The 23,508-nt window shown below is 38.7% G+C and overlaps 1 long non-coding RNA gene across 1 annotated transcript in view; it reads left to right on the plus strand.

Annotated features, from left to right (window-relative positions):
• Window positions 1–23,508, plus strand: part of LOC147996312 (uncharacterized) — an 84,888-nt gene that overhangs the window by 56,026 nt on the left and 5,354 nt on the right. Inside the window, exon 3 of the long non-coding RNA XR_015671953.1 lies at window positions 17,360–17,431. This is a non-coding gene — a long non-coding RNA (uncharacterized LOC147996312). The remainder of the gene's footprint in view (window positions 1–17,359; window positions 17,432–23,508) is intronic.

Below are 23,508 nucleotides of genomic sequence, written 5' to 3' on the forward strand. Positions count from 1 at the left end.
ACATCCCCAGCAACTGTACACAAAGGCTCCAATTTTTCCATATCCTTGCTAGTCCTTGATATCCTGTAGGTATGTATTTATGTATGTATGTATGTATGTATGTATGTATGTATGTATGTATGTATGTATGAGCTTGTTTTTTTTTAAATTAGAAGTCATACAAATTATGCATGATTTCCGAAGAAAAATATCGCTACTATTATATAAGCTTCTATACAGTAAATTTAAGATCACTTCATGGATTAATTATTAATTCTAGGGTTGGTATGTAGATATGACAGTCTCCTTTCACCATGTACAACTGAATTAGTTATAAGCTATAGGCCTGGATTCTAGAGAGTGATTTTTTTATTAACTTGAGTATTTCTTATTTACATTTCGAGTGTTATTCCCTTTCCCGGTTTCCGGGCAAACATCCCCCTAATCCCTCCCCCTCCCCTTCTTTGTGGGTGTTCCCCTCCCCATCCTCCCCCCATTGCCGCCCTCCCCCCAACAATCTAGTTCACTGGGGGTTCAGTCTTAGCAGGACCCAGGGCTTCCCCTTCCACTGGTGCTCTTATTAGGATATTCATTGCTACCTATGAGGTCAGAGTTCAGGGTCAGTCCATGTATAGTCTTTAGGTAGTGGCTTAGTCCCTGGAAGCTCTGGTTGCTTGGCATTGTTGTACATATGGAGTCTCGAACCCCTTCAAGCTCTTCCAGTTCTTTCTCTGATTCCTTCAACGGTCCTATTCTCAGTTCAGTGGTTTGCTGCTGGCATTCGCCTCTGTATTTGCTGTATTCTGGCTGTGTCTCTCAGGAGCGATCTACATCCGGCTCCTGTCGGCCTGCACTTCTTTGCTTCATCCATCTTGTCTAATTGGATGGCTGTATATGTATGGGCCACATGTGGGGCAGGCTCTGAATGGGTGTTCCTTCAGTCTCTGTTTTAATCTTTGCCTCTCTATTCCCTGCCAAGGGTATTCTTGTTCCCCTTTTAGAGAAGGAGTGAAGCATTCACATTTTGATCATCCATCTTGAGTTTCATTTGTTCTAGGCATCTAGGGTAATTCAAGCATTTGGGCTAATAGCCACTTATCAATGAGTGCATACCATGTGTGTTTTTCTGTGATTGGGTTACCTCACTCAGGATGATATTTTCCAGTTCCAACCATTTGCCTACGAATTTCATAAAGTCATTGTTTTTGGTAGCTGAGTAATATTCCATTGTGTAGATGTACCACATTTTCTGTATCCATTCCTCTGTTGAAGGGCATCTGGGTTCTTTCCAGCTTCTGGCTATTATAAATAAGGCTGCGATGAACATAGTGGAGCACGTGTCTCTTTTATATGTTGGGGCATCTTTTGGGTATATGCCCAAGAGAGGTATAGCTGGATCCTCAGGCAGTTCAATGTCCAATTTTCTGAGGAACCTCCAGACTGATTTCCAGAATGGTTGTACCAGTTTGCAATCCCACCAACAATGAAGGAGTGTTCGTCTTTCTCTGAATCCTCACCAGCATTTGCTGTCACCTGAGTTTTTGATCTTAGCCATTCTCACTAGTGTTAGGTGAAATCTCAGGGTTGTTTTGATTTGCATTTCCCTTATGACTAAAGATGTTGAACATTTCTTTAAGTGTTTCTCAGCCATTCGGCATTCCTCAGATGTGAATTCTTTGTTTAGTTCTGAACCCCATTTTTTAATAGGGTTATTTGTCTCCCTGCGGTCTAAGTTCTTGTGTTTTTGTATATTTTGGATATAAGGCCTCTATCTGTTGTAGGATTGGTAAAGATCTTTTCCCAATCTGTTGGTTGCCATTTTGTCCTAACCACAGTGTCCTTTGCCTTACAGAAGCTTTGCAGTTTTATGAGATCCCATTTGTGGATTCTTGATATTAGAGTATTAGCCATTGGTGTTTTGTTCAGGAAATTTTTTCCAGTGCCCATGTGTTTCAGATGCTGCCCTAGTTTTTCTTCTATTAGTTTGAGTGTATCTGGTTTGATGTGGAGGTCCTTGATCCAATTGGACTTAAGCTTTGTACAGGGTGATAAGCATGGATTGATTTGCATTCTTCTACATGTTGACCTCCAGTTGAAGCAGCACCATTTGCTGAAAATGCTATCTTTATCCTATTGGATGGTTTTGGCTCCTTTGTCAAAAATCAAGTGACCATAAGTGTGTGGGTTCATTTCTGGATCTTAAAATCTGTTCCATTGATCAATCTGTCTTTCTCTTTAACAATACTATGCAGCTTTTATCACTATTGCTCTATAATACTGTTTGAGTTCAGGGATAGTGATTCCCCCTGAAGTCCTTTTATTGTTGAAAATAGTTTTAGCTATCCTGGGTTTTTTGTTATTCCAGATGAATTTGAAAATTGTTCTGTCTAACTCTTTGAAGAATTGGATTGGTATTTTGATGCGGATTGTATTGAATCTGTAGATCGCTTTTGGTAAAATGGCCATTTTTACTATATTAATCCTGCCAATCCATGAGCATGGGATCTTTTCATCTTCTGAGGTCTTCTTCAATTTCTTTCTTCAGAGTCTTGAAGTTCTGTTACTTTCTTGGTTAAAGTCACACCGAGGCACTCTATATTATTTGGGTCTATTATGAAGGGTGCCATTTCCCTAATTTCTTTCTCGGCTTCTTTCTCTTTTGTGTAGAGGAAGGCTACTGATTTGTTTGAGTTAATTTTATACCCAGCCACTTTGCTGAAGTTGTTTATCAGCTTTAGTTGTTCTCTGGTGGAACTTTTGGGATCACTTAAATATACTATCATGTCATCTGCAAATAGTGATATTTTGACCTCTTCTTTTCCGATCTGTATCCCCTTGACCTCCTTTTGTTGTCTGATTGCTCTGGCTAGAACTTCAAGAACTATATTGAATAAGTAGGGAGAGAGTGGGCAGCCTTGTTTAGTCCCTGATTTTGTGGGATTGCTTCAAGTTTCTCTCCATTTAGTTTAATGTTAGCAACTGCTTTGATGTATATAGCTTTTACTATGTTTAGGTATGGGCCTTGAATTCCTATTCTTTCTAGGACTTTTATCATGAAGGGGTGTTGAAGTTTGTCAAATGCTTTCTCAGCATCTAATGAAATGATCATATGGTTTTGTTCTTTCATTTTGTTTATATAATGGATCACGTTGATGGTTTTCCATATATTAAATGATCTCTGCATGCCTGGGATGAAGCCTACTTGATCATGGTGGATGATTGTTTTGATGTGCTCTTGGATTCGGTTTGCCAGATTTTATTGAGTATTTTTGCATTGATATTCATAAGGGAAACTGGTCTGAAGTTCTCTTTCTTTGTTGGGTCTTTTTGTGGTTTAGGTATAAGAGTAATTGTGGCTTCATAGAAGGAATTCGGTATGCTCCATCTGTTTCAATTTTGTGGAATAGTTTGTACAGTATTGGTATGAGGTCTTCTATGAAGGTCTGATAGAATTCTGCACTAAACCCGTCTGGACCTGGGCTCTTTTTGGTTGGGAGACCTTTAATGACTGCTTCTATTTCCTTAGGAGTTATGGGGTTGTTTAACTGGTTTATCTGTTCCTGATTTAACTTCGGTACCTGGTATCTGTCTAGGAAATTGTCCATTTCCTGGAGATTTTCAAGTTTTGTTGAATATAGGCTTTTATAGTAAGATCTGATGATTTTTTGAATTTCCCCTGAATCTGTAGTTATGTCTCCCTTTTCATTTCTGAGTTTGTTAATTTGGACGCACTCTCTGTGTCCTCTCGTTAGTCTGGCTAAGGGTTTATCTATCTTGTTGATTTTCTCAAAGAACCAACTTTTGGTTCTGTTGATTCTTTCTATGGTCCTTTTTGTTTCTACTTGGCTGATTTCAGCTCTGAGTTTGATTATTTCCTGCCTTCTACTCCTCCTGGGTGTATTTGCTTCATTTTTGTTCTAGAGCTTTCAGGTGTGCTGTCAAGCTGGTGACATATGCTCTCTCCTGTTTCTTTCTGAAGGCACTCAGAGCTATGAGTTTTCCTCTTAGCACAGCTTTCATTGTGTCCCATTAGTTTGGGTATGTTGTACCTTCATTTTCATTAAATTCTAAGAAGTCTTTAATTCTTCCTTTATTTCTTCCTTGACCAGGTTTCATTGAGTAGAGCATTGTTCAATTTCCAGGTATATGTGGGCATTCTTCCCTTATTGTTATTGAAGACCAGCTTTAGGCCGTGGTGGTCTGATAGCACGCATGGGATTATTTCTATCTTTCTGTACCTGTTGAGGCCCATTTTTTTGACCAATTATATGGTCAATTTTAGAGAAAGTACCATGAGGATCTGAGAAGAAGGTATATCTTTTTGCTTTAGGATAGAATGTTCTGTAAATATCTGTTAAGTCCATTTGGCTCATGACTTCTCTTAGTCTGTCTACGTCTCTGTTTAATTTCTGTTTCCATGATCTGTCCATTGATGAGAGTGGGGTGTTGAAATCTCCTACTATTATTGTGTGAGGTGCAATGTGTGTTTTGAGCTTAAGTAAGGTTTCTTTTATGGATGTAGGTGCCCTTGTATTTGGGGCATAGATATTTAGGATTGAGAGTTCATCTTGGTGGATTTTTCCTTTGATGAATATGAATTGTCCTTCCTTATCTTTTTTGATGAGTTTTAGTTGAAAATTGATTTTATTTGATATTAGAATGGCTACTCCAGCTTGCTTCTTCTGACCATTTGCTTGGAAAGTTGTTTTCCAGACTTTCACTTTGAGTTAGTGTCTGTCCTTGTCTCTGAGGTGTGTTTCCTGTAGGCAGCAGAATGCAGGGTCCTCACTGCGCATCTTGTTTGTTAATCTGTGTCTTTTTTTGGGGAGTTGAGACCATTGATGTTGAGAGATATTAAGGAATAGTGATTATTGCTTCCTGTTATATTCATATTTGGATGTGAGATTATGTTTGTGTGCTTTACTTCTCTTTGTCAAGATGATTAGTTTCTTGCTTCTTCTAGGGTATAGCTTGCCTCCTTAAGTTGGGCTTTACCATTTATTATCCTTTGTAGTGCTGGATTTGTAGAAAGATATTGTGTAAATTTGGTTTTGTCATGGAATATCTTGGTTTCTCCATCTATGTTAATTGAGAGTTTTGCAGGATACAGTAACCTGGGCTGGCATTTGTGTTCTCTTAGGGTCTGTATGACATCTGTCCAGGGTCTTCTGGCTTTCATAGTCTCTGGCGAAAAGTCTGGTGTGATTCTGATAGGTCTGCCTTTATATGTTACTTGACCTTTTTCCCTTACTGCTTTTATATTCTTTCTTTATTTTGTGCATTTGGTGTTTTGACTATTATGTGACAGGAGGAGTTTCTTTTCTGGTCAAATCTATTTGGAGTTCTGTAGGTTTCTTGTATGCTTATGGGTATCTCTTTCTTTAGGTTAGGGGAGATTTCTTCTATGATTTTGTTGAAGATATTTACTGGTCCTTTGAGCTGGGAGTCTTCACTCTCTTCTATACCTATTATCCTTAGGTTTGATCTTCTCATTGAGTCCTGAATTTCCTGTATTTTGGACCAGTAGCTTTTTCCACTTTACATTATCTTTGACAGTTGAGTGGATGATTTCTATGGAATCTTCTGCTTCTGAGATTCTCTCTTCTATCTCTTGTATTCTGTTCTTCATGTCTTTCTTGAAGTCCTCCAACATCATGATCAAACATGATTTTGAAACTAGGTCTTGCTTTTCTGGTGTGTTTGGATATTCCGTGTTTGCTTTGGTAGGTGAATTGGGCTCCGATGATGCCATGTAGTCTTGGTTTCTGTTGCTTGAGTTCCTGCGCTTGCCTCTTGCCATCAGATTATCTCTAGTGTCACTTTGTTCTGCTATTTCTGACAGTCACTAGACTGTCCTATAAGCCTGCGTGTCAGGAGTGCTGTAGACCTGTTTTCCTGGTTTTTTTCCAGCTAGTTATGGGAACAGAGTGTTCTGCTTTCGGGCATGTAGTTTTTCCTATCTACAGGTCTTCAGCTATTCCTGTGGGCATGTATCCTGAGTCCACCAGGCAGGTCACTTGGAGCAGAAAAGTTGGTCTTACCTGTGGTCCCGAGGCTCAAGTTTGCTCGTGGGGTGTTGCTTATGAGCTCTCTGTGGAGGCAGCAACCAGGAGGACCTGCGCTGCCCTCCCCGGGAGCCCCCGTGCACCAGAGTCCCAAATGGCGTTTGGTGCTTTCTTCTGGAGTCAGAGATGTGGGCTGAGTGTAGTCTCTTCTGGTTTCCCAGGCCTGTCTGCCTCTCTGAAGGTTTAGCTCTCCCTCCCACAGGATTTGGGTGCAGAGAACTGTTTATCTGGTCAGTCCCTTCAGGTTGTGGCAGTATCTCAGATGCAGCGTACCTGCTACTCCTGTGCCCTTATCCAAGGGAACCCAGAGGCCATATACAGTTTCCTCTTGGGCCAGGGATGTGGGCAGGGGTGGGCAGTGTTGGTGGTCTCTTCCGCTCTGCAGTCTCAGGAGTGCCCACCTGTCCGGGCAGTGAGCTCTCTTTCCACGGGTTTGGGAGCAGTGAGCTGGAGGTCTAGTTCATACTTCTTAATTTTGCAGAGTTAAAAATACAGCCCTTTTCTAGTGTTATTAATATTATTAAAACACTTTGCAAACAAAATTTAATAAATATTATGAATTTAAATATATTTCAATTTATTTAGGGTAATTGATTTCATAAGAATATGCCTATATGCATACATGTGTATTTTAAAAATATTATACTTTACATCATAATACATACGTTCTTATCATCATGTTTCATACATGCATATAATATTTGCATACCTAATGAGGTATGTACGATATAATTCCAATTTTTAAAAGTTTTGTGACAGAGTAATACATAGGAGAACAGGCAATTATGATAAGTACACTTGTCCTGAGAGTTTGTCTTTTGTGGCATTTATAGCTCAGCACAGCTATGCAACTCCTTGCTAATACTCTGTAGGTGGGTTTATTAGAACAACTTTCAGAAAGGATCTTGTTTCTGTTATATTAAAATAGCAATTCTCAGCCTGTGGTCATGACCCCTTTGGCAAACCTCTGTCTCTAAGACTATTGACATTATGATTCATAACAGTAGCAAAATTACAGTTATGAAGTATCAACAAAACCAATTTGATGCGTCGGGGTCATGAGGAAATGTATTAAAGTGTTATGGCATTAGGAAGGTTTAGAACCAGTGACCTAAAGGAAATGTGCCTTTTGATCTTGAACGTCTTCCTCCTTCTGTTTGAAATGCCTTGCTGTTGGCATGTGGGAAATCTTATGGCAATCTCAGGCCAAGATGTCACAGTGGTAGGAACAAAGTACCATTGCCTCTGATGACTTTCTTATGCAGCAGTGCTATCTTCATATCTAACTATAAATGTCATTATATGTAAGGAAATACTAGCTGTCTTTGTCTAGGCCCTCATATTCTGGATTTCTAATGTATATAATTAACTGAAATTCTAGTATAAGGGCAGACCTGCCTATTCTGTATAGATATTTATTTTGCTTTGTTGCTTTGGAGGTTCATGCTGGGGTTGATGCTTCCTGCCTGTCACCTGTTTATCTCAAAAGCAGTAAGAAAAAACCTATCTAGCTGCTACAGCAAACGTCTTGGTTAAGGATGAGGTCATATCAGTGGTCAAAACCAGAGAGGATTTCCCCTCCCTTCCCAGCCCTGAGAAGTTTTTCCTGGCTAGCAGCTGACTTTTCCCTTATTAATGTAGAGAGTGTCGCCTTTCATTTTGGGTCCTGCTCCTTTCCCCCACCATGTCATTTGCCTCCAGCAGCAAAATGAAAGGCCACAAAGAAAGAGGCCCCGCTGTTTTCAAGTTCTGAAAGGGAAGCGACACCCATCACTTACATTCCTATCCAGCTTGGTTTAGGCATTTTTCTGTTTTGTTGGTTCAAGTGTTTCTTTACCTATCGAATCTCTCCTTTTAGGTCCACAAAACAAGTTCTAAATGAGTTTGGATAGGATATTGAAATGCTGTAAAAGTTGAAAATTCCTAACCTTTATGATTTATCAATGTTACTTATGTATACACATATCACACACACACACACACACACACACACACACACACACACACACACACTACTGAGTCCATTTACCGTTGTTCCTTGTATGTGCTTAGGGTGACCACTTAGGATTGTATAACCTATTGAGATGGTTGACATGTTGAAAAGTCATTTCCCCTGTGTTACAGCCAAGAAAAGATCATGAATTTGAGGGGGAGGTGCTAGAGGAGTTGGAAGCAGGACAGGGAGGGGTGGGAATAATGTAATATAATATTCACATATGAAAATTTCAAAATATAAACCTTAAAAACTAGAATTGATATTAGGGACAATTAAATCTATTTACAAATATTAAAACATAAATAAGGAGAATGCATTTCCCCTCCTTGCTCTTCACTTTCCCATGATGTGTCTGCATTCCGTCCATTGATTCACTCTATTTTTCCATGCTCATAAATTTTGTCAAATTACTTTTCTTTTGGACAATCAATATTTTCTCTTATTGTTGTGCCAATCAATTGATTGCAATAGTCCAAGAGGCAAATGCATTACTTGCCTTCGGGAAATGAAAAGTGATTCTTATTTTTAACAGAATTTTCAATCTCCTTTATTTATATGCTACTCTTCCCACCCATCTTTAATGACAGAGGAAACCTTTCTGGCCAACAGTGCTGTTTTGTGGTTATACTGAAGAATATGCTTATGCTGTGATTATTGAATGTTTGTCAAACAAGGAAATGAAAAATATATGCAAGCAAAATTTGGAGTCAGTCAGCATTTGCAGCAGACTTAGAGTCCTGCTGCCTGAAAGGAACTGAGATTTCAACATAAATAGGAACAAGAAAAGAATAATCTTCTAAATTTTTCATTGTTAGTGAAGACTGTATGGAGAAATGAAAAACAACACATAGGTTATGAGCTTTTGATGGCCTTGACATTTGGCCAAATGCCAGAGAACAAAATGTTGAACCAATGCTGCTCTGATTTTTAGCTTTACCAGTTTCGTTGGGGAAGTGGTATAACTCAGACTTCAGGAATAATGAGAATTCTAAATTTTTTGATAAATGAATTCATTACCAGAATCTACAATACAGAGACACAGCTTGAGACAAAATTTCTGGCCCTTATATCATCAAACACCATCTTAGGTCTTTTTAGTCTCCCTGTCTCTGTCTTTCTCTCTGTCTCTGTCTCTCTGTCTCTGTCTCTCTCTATCTCTCTCTCTCTTACACACATATATACACACACACACACTCACATGCACACACACACACACACATACTCACACACACACAGAGGAATTAAAACACTTTTTTTGTCATATGCAATAAAGAGAATCCATAGGCAAATGATTCATTTGAAATGCACAGGGACCATGAACTGGAGTTTTCTCCCCATATGAGGATACTGAATCTTCCAGAATCCTACATGGTACAAACTTAAAATATGATTATTCTATGGGAAATGAATTTCAAGGAAGGCTTTGTCAGGAGATGGAGAGAATGCCCCTGCTCACACATCAGTTAAGATTACTATAAAAATAACTACGCCACCAAAACAGTCTACAGAGTCAATACAATCCTCATCAAAATTATAACACAGTTCTTCACAGAAATTAAAGGCAATTTTCAGCCTTTTATGAAAATACACACACACACACACACACACACGCACACACACACACACACACACACACACACACACACACACACACACACACACAATCACTTTAGGATATTGTGGAATGTGGAAACCAAGCTGAAAAACTGTCTTAGAAAACATCAGGTGACTGGGACTTCCCAATAAGCTTGAGGCCAGGGAGTTTCACAAGAATTTGCTAAGTAAACACCCTATTCAGGCAATGTCCCAACAACAGTAAGGGCAGGACCCTCCATCCCCAATCCTGCATACCAGAGATGTCTCCCCAACAAGGCCATCCAATGAATTCAAAGGACAATAGGCAGCTGTCAATGAATTCAAAAGGTAATAAGCCCCGCCAATGAGAAATAACCAACTCATGTTGTAACCTAAAGCCTATACCCTGAAAAAGCATAAAAAGTCTTTATTCTTTGGGGTCGCCTCTGCCTGGATTGTGGAATGACCCCAATGCACTGGATCAATAAACCTCTTGCTTATTGCATTGACCTCCCTGTCTCTGTGTCTTTGTGAGTGGGACATCACAAACATAGGGTTCAGGGGCTTCTCAAGTCTTATAATATCTTCACTAATCTTGAAGAATAAAAGAACTATTGAAGACATCCCTATCTGTGATCTCAAACTGCACTATAGCGCTATGGTAATAAAAAAAGCATGGTATCTGGAAACCACAGATATGCTGATCAATGGACATTAATTCAAGACTCAGACATAGGTTGACACTTCCATGGATACCTGACTTTGATTAAAAAACAGAAGAGAAAAATATATACCAAACAAACAAACAATAGTGTTTTCAATAAATGGTGCTGGTTAGATCAGATGTCTGCATGGAGAAGACTGAAAATAGATCTATATTTTTCACATTGAACAAAACTCAACCCCAAGCAGATCAATTAACTCATTATAAGGCCAGATAACACTGAATATACTAGAAGAGAAAGTGGGCAACAGTCTTGAACTAAGGAAAAGACTTTCTGAACAGGATACTAATAGCACAGAGAGTAAGAACAAGGATTAACAAATGAGACCTCATGAAACTATGAAGATTCTGTGTGGAAGCAGGTTCTAGAAAGAGAAAAAAATATCAATACTTGCCAAAAATCCAGGTAAGCTGCCTTCAGACCTTCTTTTGTCTCTGTTTCCCCAGATCCAAATCCTTAGTCTTGTTCCTGGTGCTGCAGCAGAGCACCAGTGTCAGCCTTCTCTTGCCAGTGTATGTAGTTGGAGGAGAAGAAAAAGACCTTAAAACAACCTTTATGAATATGATAGAGGTGCTGAAAGAGGAAATTAATAAATTCTTTGAAAAATCCAGGGGAACACAAACAAAAAGATTAAGAAATCCATTCAAGACTTGAAATTGGAAATAGAATCAATAAAGAAAACATAAGGGGCTGGGGATTTAGCTCAGTGGTAGAGCGCTTACCTAGGAAGCGCAAAGCCCTGGGTTCGGTCCCCAGCTCCGAAAAAAAGAACAAAAAAAAAAAAAGAAAGAAAACATAAATTGAGAGAATTCTGGAAGTAAAAAAATATAGCAGTTCATACAGTAACTATAGTGACAAGCTTTAGCAGACTACAAGGGATGGAATAGAGACTCTCAGGTGTTAAAGGTAAAATAGAAGAAATAGATATATCAGTCAAATAAAATGTCAAATATAAAACGTTCCTGACACAAAGTATCCAGGAATTCTGAGACACCATGAAAAGATCAAACCAAAGAACAATTGGTATAGAAGAAGGAAAAAGAAACTCTGATCAAGGCTCAGAAAATGCTTTCAACAATATCATAGAAGAAAATTTACTTAACCTAAAGAAGGAAATGCCCATGAAGGTACAATAAACATACAGAACATGAAATAGATTTGGACTGAAATACAATGTTCACGTACCATGTAAAAATTACAACATTAAACATAAAGAAAAAAGAAAATAATATTAAAAGTTCCAATGAAAAAATGCCAAATAATGCCCAAGGGCAACCCTATTAGCATTATACCTGACTTCTCAATGGAGACTCTAAAAGCCAGAAGGGCCTGGACAGATGTCTTGTGGACTACTATACCCAGAAAGAAACTTTCAATCACTATAGATGGAGAAAATAAGATATTCCTTGAAAAACTCAAATTTAAACAATATCTATGTACAATTTTTTATGAGACTCCTGACTGTTAGAATGAGTAGGTCCCTAACTCTTGTAGATGGAACTAGAAAAAAAATCATGGGTGTAAAGTAAACGAGACCCTAACAGATAAATATGACATGCTATCCCTTATACTCTTGATAGGCGTGCTATAATCTGTATGACCATGGAGGTTAGGTATAGAATAAAGGATGGGTGTGAGGGAGCAATCTCCCAAGAAAGAAGAAATCAAATATGTAGTTATGCAGACATAGAGAGCAGACTGGAACAAAAAAATTAAATACAGCTGGTGAGGGAAGATGGGGCTAAGAGAGAGAATGGGGGGGGGTAATAAACACTAAGGGCCAATAAGCCCCACAAAGAGTTCCATGAAAGCCTACTTATATAAAAGTTTTTAAAATATATACATATGTGAAAGGATTTGGTAAGCAGTGAAGAAATATACTATTAGAAGAAATATACTATTTTTTCCTTTTTTTCCCAAACATGTTCAGTTATCAAAAACTCAAATTCTCTTTGTAAAAATATAAAAACATTATATTCACTGTCACTACATTTTCTTCTCTGAATTGTAATGAGAAGGCCAATTTTAGAGTCCTTTCTACGTATCATGAGAAAAGGAATCACTCTGAAAAGCAGGTGAAGGGGTGCTGGGTGTATGTAGGCTGAATATCAGCAGCAATGATGCTGTGTCCCTACATCACTCTGATCTTCTAAGACTGTGCCACATACTAACTAGTAATTTCAGCACAATAGTGAAGAAGTTATTTCCATCCTACCAGTAGGTGAAATGTTCAGGCATAGAAAATTTAAGATGTTGTTTTATCTCACAGAATTCCTACCATGCACACTTGATATCAGAATGGATGCCAGATTTTACCATAGAGGATATTTCCCTATTCTGTCTGTCTGTCTAATTGTGTGCCAGTGTGCATGTGGTATGTGTGTGTGTGTGTGTGTGTGTGTGTGTGTGTGTGTGTGTGTGTGAGAGAGAGAGAGAGAGAGAGAGAGAGAGAGAGAGAGAGAGAGAGAGAGAGAGAGAGATGTGCTTTTGGCATGGTGTATGTAGAGATTGGAGGAAACTGTTAGTAGCTGGTTCTCTTTTCAACATGTAAATTCCAGGAATCCATCTCAGGGTATCAGGCTTATACAGTAAGTGCCCTTACCCATTGGACATCTTGCTGGCCATTTGTACATTAATTTAGGACAGTGATCTTTGAAAAACAACTACAACAACAACAACAACAACAACAACAACAACAACAACAAAAGACTGAGTTTTGTCTGTGGCTGCTTCAACTGACTCGCTGGAGGTAATTTCTATTCTGTAATCCAAATCATGGAAACTCATGAATAATTTCTTTTCATCCATAACCTATTATGAACATTGAAATGATGCTACCAACAGAGAAAATTCTGGACGCCTGTGGATGAAATACTTTTGACTCTTTCTTTAGCTGAGTGTGAATCTGTACATACATAGGGTCCAAAATAACTCCAGGTAGGAGACAATTACCATATACCATGAATACATTTCCTAGAATTCAAAGAACAAAAATATTAAAAATATGAGGTAGAGATTGAGAAAGATGCTCAACATTAAGCTTTGACCTCTGCATGTATGTGTACATATGTGTTAACATACCACCTCCTTACCCAAGTATACACCCCCTGTCCTCCTAAAAAAATTCATTCACACAGATAAGATAAAAAAATCTGGCCCTCTATATCATGAAATGTTCACAGTCAAATATGCAATCTTCAAACACCTGGATTATGAAAAAGGAAGAAAATGTGATTTATCCTATGAAGAAAATATTTCTTACATGCATAGAAACAGACAGAAATAATCAGGATAGGGTTGGAGTGGAACTCAGAGGTAAAGTGTGTCCAGGGCCATGAGCTAAGACTCCTGCAGTGCCCCTCCCTGCCTCTCAAGTAAAAAGGACAGAGAAAACAATGGTACAATGAATGGCCAGAAATGCATCACCTTCTGGGGAGACACTGAAAAAAATAAGCCTCATAAAGATGCACTTGGCACTTGAGAAGACGTGGTAGGAGTTACTTTAACAAATGATTTTTAAATTTGATGAAAGGGATGAATCTACTGATATGAAGGCTCAGTGAGTCCCAAGCATAAGCAATACAAAGGCAAGAGTATCAATTTCCTGAGCAGTAATAAAGAAAACTATTGAGAGAGAGAGAGACAGAGAGAGAGAGAGAGAGAGAGAGAGAGAGAGAGAGAGAGAGAGGAGTTAAAAATACTATAGATGAGTACACATAAAGCCAAGAGAGGACTGTGTGCAAGAAGACAGGCAAGCCAGAAAATAAGGGCGGCAACTAATTATAATCTTGGGAAAAATCTTTATATACAAGCATGGAAAATATCTTCCCCAAATTAAGAGGGAATATGGAGAATTTTGAAACATTTTTTTGATAAAAGAGTTGCAGTATAATTTTTAAAGGATATTTCCATTATCTAGAAACATTGAAATGGATTCTTGTCATAAGGAATCTGATCCCAGATGGAAACTTAGCTCTGTAAAGAAATTAATATAGACTTCTAAAAGTAGTTAACATGAAGATGAACTTGAAAGTCATTTCATGGTTTCATGCGCTTCCAAGGATAGAAGATGTTAAAGACAAAAACAGTAGCTATGCATTTAGGGGTTACAGAATACAAAAAAAAAGCAAAATTTATAACTATAAAGAGAATAACAAATGTAAATTAAAATCACATTGTATGACACTTTCACACCCACTGGAATGGCTAAAATTGAAAGTTCTGTCTTAATCCAGCAGAGATAAAGGAACACATCAAGATAACTCTACAGCCCTGTGTGACTCTGTTACATAAGATGGTGGCACCCACAGACAGTAGGGATACATTTTGTTTCTCAGTTACTATGAGAATAACCTGGGGGAAATTGGAGCAATGAGCATGAGATTTCTCATCAGTAGAATGAGGGTAAAAAAGAATGTTTGTGGTGCTGGAGAGATGGCTCAGTGTTCAAGACTACTTGCTGAGTAAACATAAGGGTCTGAGTTCAGATCCTGGCACCCACATATAAGCTAGATATGGTCACACATGCATGTAATGCTAGGGTGGAGGAAAGCAGAAGGAGAACGTTACATGGAAACTGATAGCCACCAGTTTAATTCCAGGTTCACTGAAAGACTCTGTCTCAAGGAAAGAGGTCAAGAGAGATCCAGCAGGACACTCAGTGGACACCTCTAGCTCTGTACCATGCTTTCAGATGTGCACATACACACATATGAGCAACACACACACACACACACACACACACATACACTACACCCATGCACAGGTATACGTAAAGAAGAATTTTCTAGCAGGACGTATGATATTATTTAATACATTAATAATATTCATTATCAGCTGGGGAAGCTTAAATTACAACTTCCGGATTATATATATTCTTTCTTTTCTTTTTTTATTGGATAATTTATTTATTTACATTTCAAATGTTATTCCCTTTCCCAGTTCTCCCATCTCCCATCCCTCTCCCTTGCTTCTATGAAGATTCTCTCCCTCCCATCCACCCACTCCCACCTTAACGCCCTGGTATTCCCCTAAACTGGGGAAATGAACCTTCAGAGGACCAAGGGCTTCTCCTCCTATTGATGCCAGACAATGGCATCCTCTGCTACTTATGCAGCTGGAGCCATAGGTCCCCTCATGTGTACTCTTTGGTTAGTGGTTTAGTCCCCTGGAGCTCTGGGGGTTCTGGTTGGTTGGTATTGTTGTTCTTATGGGGTGCAAACCTCTTCAGCTCCTTCAATCCTTTCTCTAACTCCTCCAACATGAACCATGTTCTCAGTCTAATGGTTAGCTGCAAGCATCTTAATCTGTATCGGTAAGGCTCTGGTAGAGCCTCTCAGGAGACATTCATATCCAGGATCCTGTCAGCAAGTACTTCTTGGCATCAGCAATAGTGACTGGGTTTGGTGACTGCATTTGGGATGGACCCCAAGATGGGACAGTCTCAGGATGGCCTTTCCTTCAGTCTCTGTTCCACTCTTTGTTCCTGTATTTCCTCCCGTGAGTATTTTGTTCCCCCTTCTAAGGACTGATACATCCATATTTTGGTCTTCCTTCTTCTTGACCTTCATATGATCTGTGAATTTTATCTTGGGTATTCCAAACTTTTGGACTAATATCCACTTATCAGTGAGTGCATACCATGTGCGTTCTTTTGTTATATCACTTAGGATGATATTTTCTAGATCCATCTATTTGCCTAAGAATTTCATAAAGTCATTGATTTTAACAGTTGAGTAGTACTCCATTGTATAAATGTACCACATTTTTTGTATCCATTCATCTGTTGAAGGACATCTGGGTTTTCCTGTTTCTGGCTATTATAAATAAAGCTGCACGTGTCCTTGTTATATGTTGCTCTAATGCTTTGTCTTAATTCAACTCTCAAAAGCTGTGCTTCGAGCCTGGAGGGTTTCTGACCTGAGCTGGCTATGATTGGTGTAAAGAATTGCCATACAGCCAATGGCTGGGCAGGGAGACAGAGGCGGGACTTTTAGACTGCATGAGCAGGGGACTGAGGGGAGGGTGAAAAGAAGAGAATCGCCATGATGGGGAAGAACAGAGAGCAAACTTAAAGGTCTGAAGCCATGTCAGAAAATGGCCCTAGGGGGTCACTCTCTAGACTGTGTATGGGATAGCAGAGATTAAATATAGATTTTAAAAGCGTTAACTCAGGAATACCAGAAGGGAGTGTATGCTTGGTGCTAGGTGAGGAGAGGTTTAGAAGTGCCCAACCATTGAACTAGTCAAGCCATAACAAAATCGGCTGGCGTGTGTGTATCTTTCATTCTCAAATCTGGAGTTCTTGGGCGGGTACACTGGGAGCCTAAAGCAGATTAACTAATTCACTGCTACAAGAACTAGAAACATAGATTTCAGTATGTGGACTCACTGAACTTTTGGATTCTAGCATTAAAGGCAACAGAGAATTACAATGTGGGATTGAGTTTGGTATTAATTTTAATATTTACTTTTTATTATTCAAATTGAGAGTTGATAATCATTCACAGTCAAAAACCTTATTGAACATCACTAAAGTGAAAAGGTGAATGTTGGGGAAGTTGCTACACAAAGACATGCATATAATTATTATGCCTTTATTTTGATGTCTGTGAACACATAAACAGTTTTGCTATGTTTTAAATTTGGTCAAGCTGTATGTAATGTGATAAGTTTAACCAGAGCTTGAAGAAGCAAGTGTCAGACTGATACTGAGGACTGGAGAGGCATACCTCTTGATAAGGGGACATGCTCTTTCTTGATAACTTCCAGGTTTCATTGACAACTGCTGGTCCAATATGCTGTTTGGAAAGGCTGTGGAATCCTTCCATAGTATCAAGGGTCACATGCAGTTAAAGGCCTTTAGAATATAAATTAAGTTTTCAAATACTTTGGCAATACTTCCTCCTAACCACAATTTTGTGGATCCTAACCTAATTACTGGTCTAGACACTGAGATAGAATAGGATTCATTGCCTGTGCTATTTCAGTTCACTGAACCCTGTCTCCTTCTCTGCCAGGTTTTCTATTTTATGGTTTCCAGGAACTGTGAAGAGTGAGCTCATCCCTGGACAAGAAACTTCCAAAGGGAGGTGAGAGACATATGGTGGCCTTACAACTATCTATATTGGGGGTTTTGGAGAAACAATTGTACTTTGAAACATACATTTAGTGAGAAGGTAATATATCTTTTAATATCCTCATAAGATTCATGATTATCTTAACATAAACAAAATGAAAAAAATAGGACAATTAAGGTATTACCCAAATCTGCAGTAATAAGGATGCTGAAAGGCAAGGGGGTAGAATTGGAGATGAGATGACACCGAAGGCAAATAGCCAGACCAGGAGGTCCTGCATAAGTTCAATGCATATGCGAGAAAGTTTATTAAGAAACAAAGGTTTAGAACTCAAGAAGTTAGACCACAGGGAGACAAATAACCCTATTAAAAATGGGGTTCAGAGCTAAACAAAGAATTCACAGCTGAGGAATGCCGAATGGCTGAGAAACACCTAAAGAAATGTTCAACATCTTTAGTCATAAGGGAAATGCAAATCAAAACAACCCTGAGATTTCACCTCACACCAGTGAGAATGGCTAAGATCAAAAACTCAGGTGACAGCAGATGCTGGCGAGGATGCGGAGAAAGAGGAACACTCCTCCATTGTTGGTGGGATTGCAAACTGGTACAACCATTCTGGAAATCAGTCTGGAGGTTCCTCAGAAAATTGGACATTGAACTGCCTGAGGATCCAGCTATACCTCTCTTGGGCATATACCCAAAAGATGCCCCAACATATAAAAAAGACACATGCTCCACTATGTTCATCGCAGCCTTATTTATAATAGCCAGAAGCTGGAAAGAACCCAGATGCCCTTCAACAGAGGAATGGATACAGAAAATGTGGTACATCTACACAATGGAATATTACTCAGCTATCAAAAACAACGGCTTTATGAAATTCGTAGGCAAATGGTTGGAACTGGAAAATATCATCCTGAGTGAGCTAACCCAATCACAGAAAGACATACATGGTATGCACTCATTGATAAGTGGCTATTAGCCCAAATGCTTGAATTACCCTAGATGCCTAGAACAAATGAAACTCAAGACGGATGATCAAAATGTGAATGCTTCACTCCTTCTCTAAAAGGGGAAGAACAATACCCTTGGCAGGGAAGAGAGAGGCAAAGATTAAAACGGAGACTGAAGGAACACCCATTCAGAGCCTGCCCCACATGTGGCCCATACATATATAGCCACCCAATTAGACAAGATGGATGAAGCAAAGAAGTGCAGACCGACAGGAGCCGGATGTAGACCGCTCCTGAGAGACACAGCCAGAATACAGCAAATACAGAGGCGAATGCCAGCAGCAAACCACTGAACTGAGAATAGGACCCCTGTTGAAGGAATCAGAGAAAGAACTGGAAGAGCTTGAAGGGGCTCGAGACCCCATATGTACAACAATGCCAAGCAACCAGAGCTTCCAGGGACTAAGCCACTACCTAAAGACTATACATGGACTGACCCTGGACTCTGACCTCATAGGTAGCAATGAATATCCTAGTAAGAGCACCAGTGGAAGGGGAAGCCTTGGGTCCTGCTAAGACTGAACCCCCAGTGAACTAGACTGTTGAGGGGGGGGCGGCAATGGGGGGAGGGTTGGGAGGGGAACAAAAAAAAGACAAAAAAAAAAAGAAACAAAGGTTTTTATATACTATTTGCAGAGGGAAAATGGTCAAGACCAGCAGAAAGCCAAATCAGACAATATTGGTAAAGAGAACACAGGATACCTAACACAGAGCTGCATTAGTAAAGATAACCACAGCCCAGGGGGAAGAGTTGGATTCCTAGAAATGGCAACCTTGACTCCTTTGGTACCCTGGCTTCAGCTTCTGACTTGACCTTACCCAGTCTGCTCCTGAACTAATGTTTCCTTTGTCCTTTCATCAGAAGCTCTGAGAAAACCTTGGCTCTGTCTGACATCCAGAAAAGATCTGATTGAGGTTTTAATCACTATGAGAAAATTAGATAAGTCAACTAGTATTGTCAAATCCTGATAAAGGAGCATGAATGGTGCTGGGGAAACAGCTCAGTCAGTAAAATGCTTGCTGTGTAAGCCAGATGACCTGAATTTGATTCTGAGAATCCACACTAAAGAAAAAACAATCTGTGTGTGGTGACTGGCCCTTATGAGCCCAACATTGAGAAGCAGAGATGGGTAGAGACAGGTGGATTCCTGGAGCTCATTGGTCAGCATTCTAGTATACTTGGCTTGCTCAAAATGAGTCACAAACAAGTCAGATGGATCCTGGGGAATTATACCTAGAGTTGTTCTCTGGTACATTTCTCTCTCTCTCTCTCTCTCTCTCTCTCTCTCTCTCTCTCTCTCTCTCTCCCTTCCTTCCCCCTCTCTGCATATATATATACATATATACATATATACATATATATATATATATATATATATATATATATATACATACATGTAGAACACACACACATACACACCATTACTTCTATGTTTTAGTGGCTGTTTTCCAGAGACCAACAGTCAGGGTTAAAGCTCTTACAGAGTGAGGGCTGACCCTACATTTCTTCAAGGCATATCAGTTCTCAACCTTTCACCCATGGTCTTCTTGTTCAAAAATCATGATAAAGGAAATAAGAAGTCCTATCATACAGAGAGTACATAGGGAAATGTGTAAGCTACAAATGTGACATTGTATGTGGGCAGAAGAGCACAAAAGCAAAGATAAATTCCCATTTATAAATACTTCTTCAGGGTTGGGGATTTAGCTAAGTGGTAGAGCACTTGCCTAGCAAGCACAAGGCCCTGGGTTCGGTCCCCAGCTCCGGAAAAAAAAAGAAAAAAATACTTCTTTACAATACAGAATATACATTTTAGAGAAATCTCAAAGGGAATAAATAGAAAATATTTTATAGACAGCTTTCTAAATTGTATGCCTTTGTTGTCCCTTGGTGAATGGTTCTGCATTCCATCTAGTTCTTTAAGTAAAAACTATGGAAACCCCATGTAATTCTTTGGGAATATTTTTAGAGGTTATACACGGAGGTTCTGCTATTCCAGCATGTAAAGGTGGGTAACCTTGTCAATCTTTGAAACTATCATGGTATTCTGGATTAACAAGTCTTAGATTTTTGGTATCTTATTAATGGACATAAAAATTCAGACATGGGTCTTTCATTAATTTACTTTGGACTTATATCCCAGCAAAAAGAATGAATAAGATGTACTTCCAACTTTAGGTCTGCTTAACAGATAGGTGCTCAATAGAAGCTGAATTAAACTAGGAATAAGAGGACATGTAAAGAAACATTATTTTGGATGACAGTAATTTGTAATGTTGCATAATACGATCAGATATTTAAATTCCTTTTCAGTTAGCATTATCTCAGCTTACAGGAGCCACAAGGTGGTCCAAGCCAAATCTCTGTGCTTGACAATGCAGAAGGAAGAGACAGCAAAAGACAGAAGCTTTGGAGTCAGTGAGATCCCCTCAACATTGCAGTTAACAAAATATAAATGGTCCCTTTCTAAGAATCAAATGAGCAACAAACATTTCACTATAACATTTAATTGCCATACCCATTCTGATTAAGGGTCAGGGTTTGAGCACAGCATGTTTTGAGATACTACTTCCCGAGATTCATTGTGGAGTACAAAGCAGTAAGCCTGAAGGTATTACCATGAGTCCTACACATTTATTCAAGCTGGAGAGTGAAAAGTGGGGCTTCGTAATTGCATGAGGTATTTCTTACTCTAACTTTGAGCCATCACTCTATTTTAGATTCATATCTCAAAATGGATTTTTTGAAAGGCTTCTGACTAAAGTTATTCTTCAGTCTTTCCTTTTTAAAACCATCCTCTTTCCTGCTGTCAGACTTCCTTTAAAACTTGGACATATGATCAGGTTACTTTAGTGCTTTAATGTCCTCAGTGCACCTTAGACTTGAAGAATAAAACAATTGATTTTGAAAGCCATGAAAACCTGTTGCGTCCTGATTCTTGCCACTCTCATAATTCAAACTGAATGATGATAATATATGTTTTATATAATATTTCTCAAAAGAATAGGCATACTTATATAAGTTTGTAAAAATTCAGAGAGTATAATATGTTTTGTACAAATGTGTTTATAGTATATATGCATATACAAACACACCTGCACATATGTTTATATATGTACATATTTATATATGCATATGTGTATATATGTATATCTGTACACAAATATTTATATATACTCATATGTGTACATATAACATATATTATCTTCATTCAATTTGTGAAAACATAAGTAGGCAGACCTATTCCTTTAGTGTGTACACATATAAATATATATGCATATACACATATTACACATATGTATATATGTTGTTATTGTCATTAAATATATATGTTGTACACACACATGTACATGTATATGAGTGGAGCATGTACTTATAGTTATATATTTATATTAATTTATATAAATATAAAGATATGAGTACACACCAACAAACAGTATCATTTTACAAGACCAGATGGTGACCTCTGCTATTACTGCAGATGCTGTACCTAAAGCACACCAAGAAAAATGGGAGGGGCACTGGAGAGATGAACTAGCATCTCTTGCAGAGGACCTGGAACTGATTTCCAGTCTCAGCATGGTGGCTCACCATTGTTTGGAACTACAGTTTAATTGAATCTCATACTTTTGACCTCTGCAGGTATGAGCCAAACATATTATGTACATACATTCAAGGAAGCAGAGCACTCATAGATGTCAACTAAAAGAATTCTAAAACACCAAATAAAAATAAAAAAAAACAGGAGTGTAGGGTTATGTTGAAAAATAATGAGTAGTACTAACCAAGCAACATGCTGTCTTCTACAAGGAAGGTAGTGGCGAAGAAAGAGCAAACGAATTCTCCTTGTGGAATGAACATTGACCTTAACACAACAACAAACAAGACAAAATTATCAAATAAAAAACTTCATCCTCACCAGCCCCAGGTCAAGAGTAAAGAGCTGAGAAGATCAGGTGGTAAAGTGCTTGCCGTACAAACCTGAAGACCTGAATTCATTCTCCAGCATAAACATGAAATTTGGGTGTAGCAGTCACAGTTTTAAGGCCAGTGCTGGCAAGGCAGACACAGGCAGGTTCCTGGGGTTTACTGCCTAAGTAACTGTCAAGCTTCAGGTGTGGTGGGAGAGCCTGTTTTCAAATATGGTGGATGTTAATCATGGAAGACACCTAGTGTTGACTTGTGTGTATGTGTTAATGAATGCACACATGATCACCTGTACCCACTCACATTTCCCCAGTAAGACCCTCCCAAAAGAAGAAAGATGAAAGTGGATGGGGCACAGTTGAACATAGGTAGAAACATTTGATGTAGGGGAGGACAACTAGTCTGTTACCAAGAAGAACAATATCAGTGGTGATAATATATACACAATGTGCCACTGTTTCAAGCAAACATTAATTCATATGGTTTTAACAATAACTCCCTGCAAAGGTACTATTTTTTAATAAAAATAAAACTTTTTTGAGAATTTTATATGTAAGTACTGTATTCATATCATTTCACCCTCTATCCTTCCAACTCCTCCAAGTCCTTCATTATTTTTCAAATTTATGCTTTCTTATTAATTATTGGTTTTCATATTTATTTATAATTACCATCTGCTGAATTCAATTAGTGCTCCTCATAAGTCTGTATATGTTTTGGTTAGCCACCTGGGTTTGGATAACCTTTCAGGGGCTCATTCATGGAGAAGAGTGATTTTTCTTTCAGTAGCCATTAATTACCCATGGTTCTCCATCTAGGACTAGGATCTTGTAATTGTTCTCATTTCTCACTGGCATGTAAAATGGTGATATCATTTTTTTTCAGGTCTTTTTAGACAACCATAATGTTGATATTTCATGGGTGTAGGTTTCTTAACATTTATGAAAGACATTATCTCACAGCAGATTTCCTGGACTTCTGGTTCTTATAGTCTTTTTCCCCAGGCTTGCCTAGAGCCTTGGCCCAAGCTACCTCTCCCAGGATATTCCTTTACCTGTATAGGTAGGGTTTGTGTATATATCCAATGGGGCCAAGCAGCCCAAAGTCACTTGTTCTCTGCATTTGACTAGTGCTGGCTTTGTCAG

The sequence above is a fragment of the Rattus norvegicus genome, chromosome 2 (assembly GCF_021556685.1).
Source record: "Rattus norvegicus strain SHRSP/BbbUtx chromosome 2, alternate assembly SHRSP_T2T, whole genome shotgun sequence".
Classification (NCBI taxonomy): domain Eukaryota; kingdom Metazoa; phylum Chordata; class Mammalia; order Rodentia; family Muridae; genus Rattus; species Rattus norvegicus.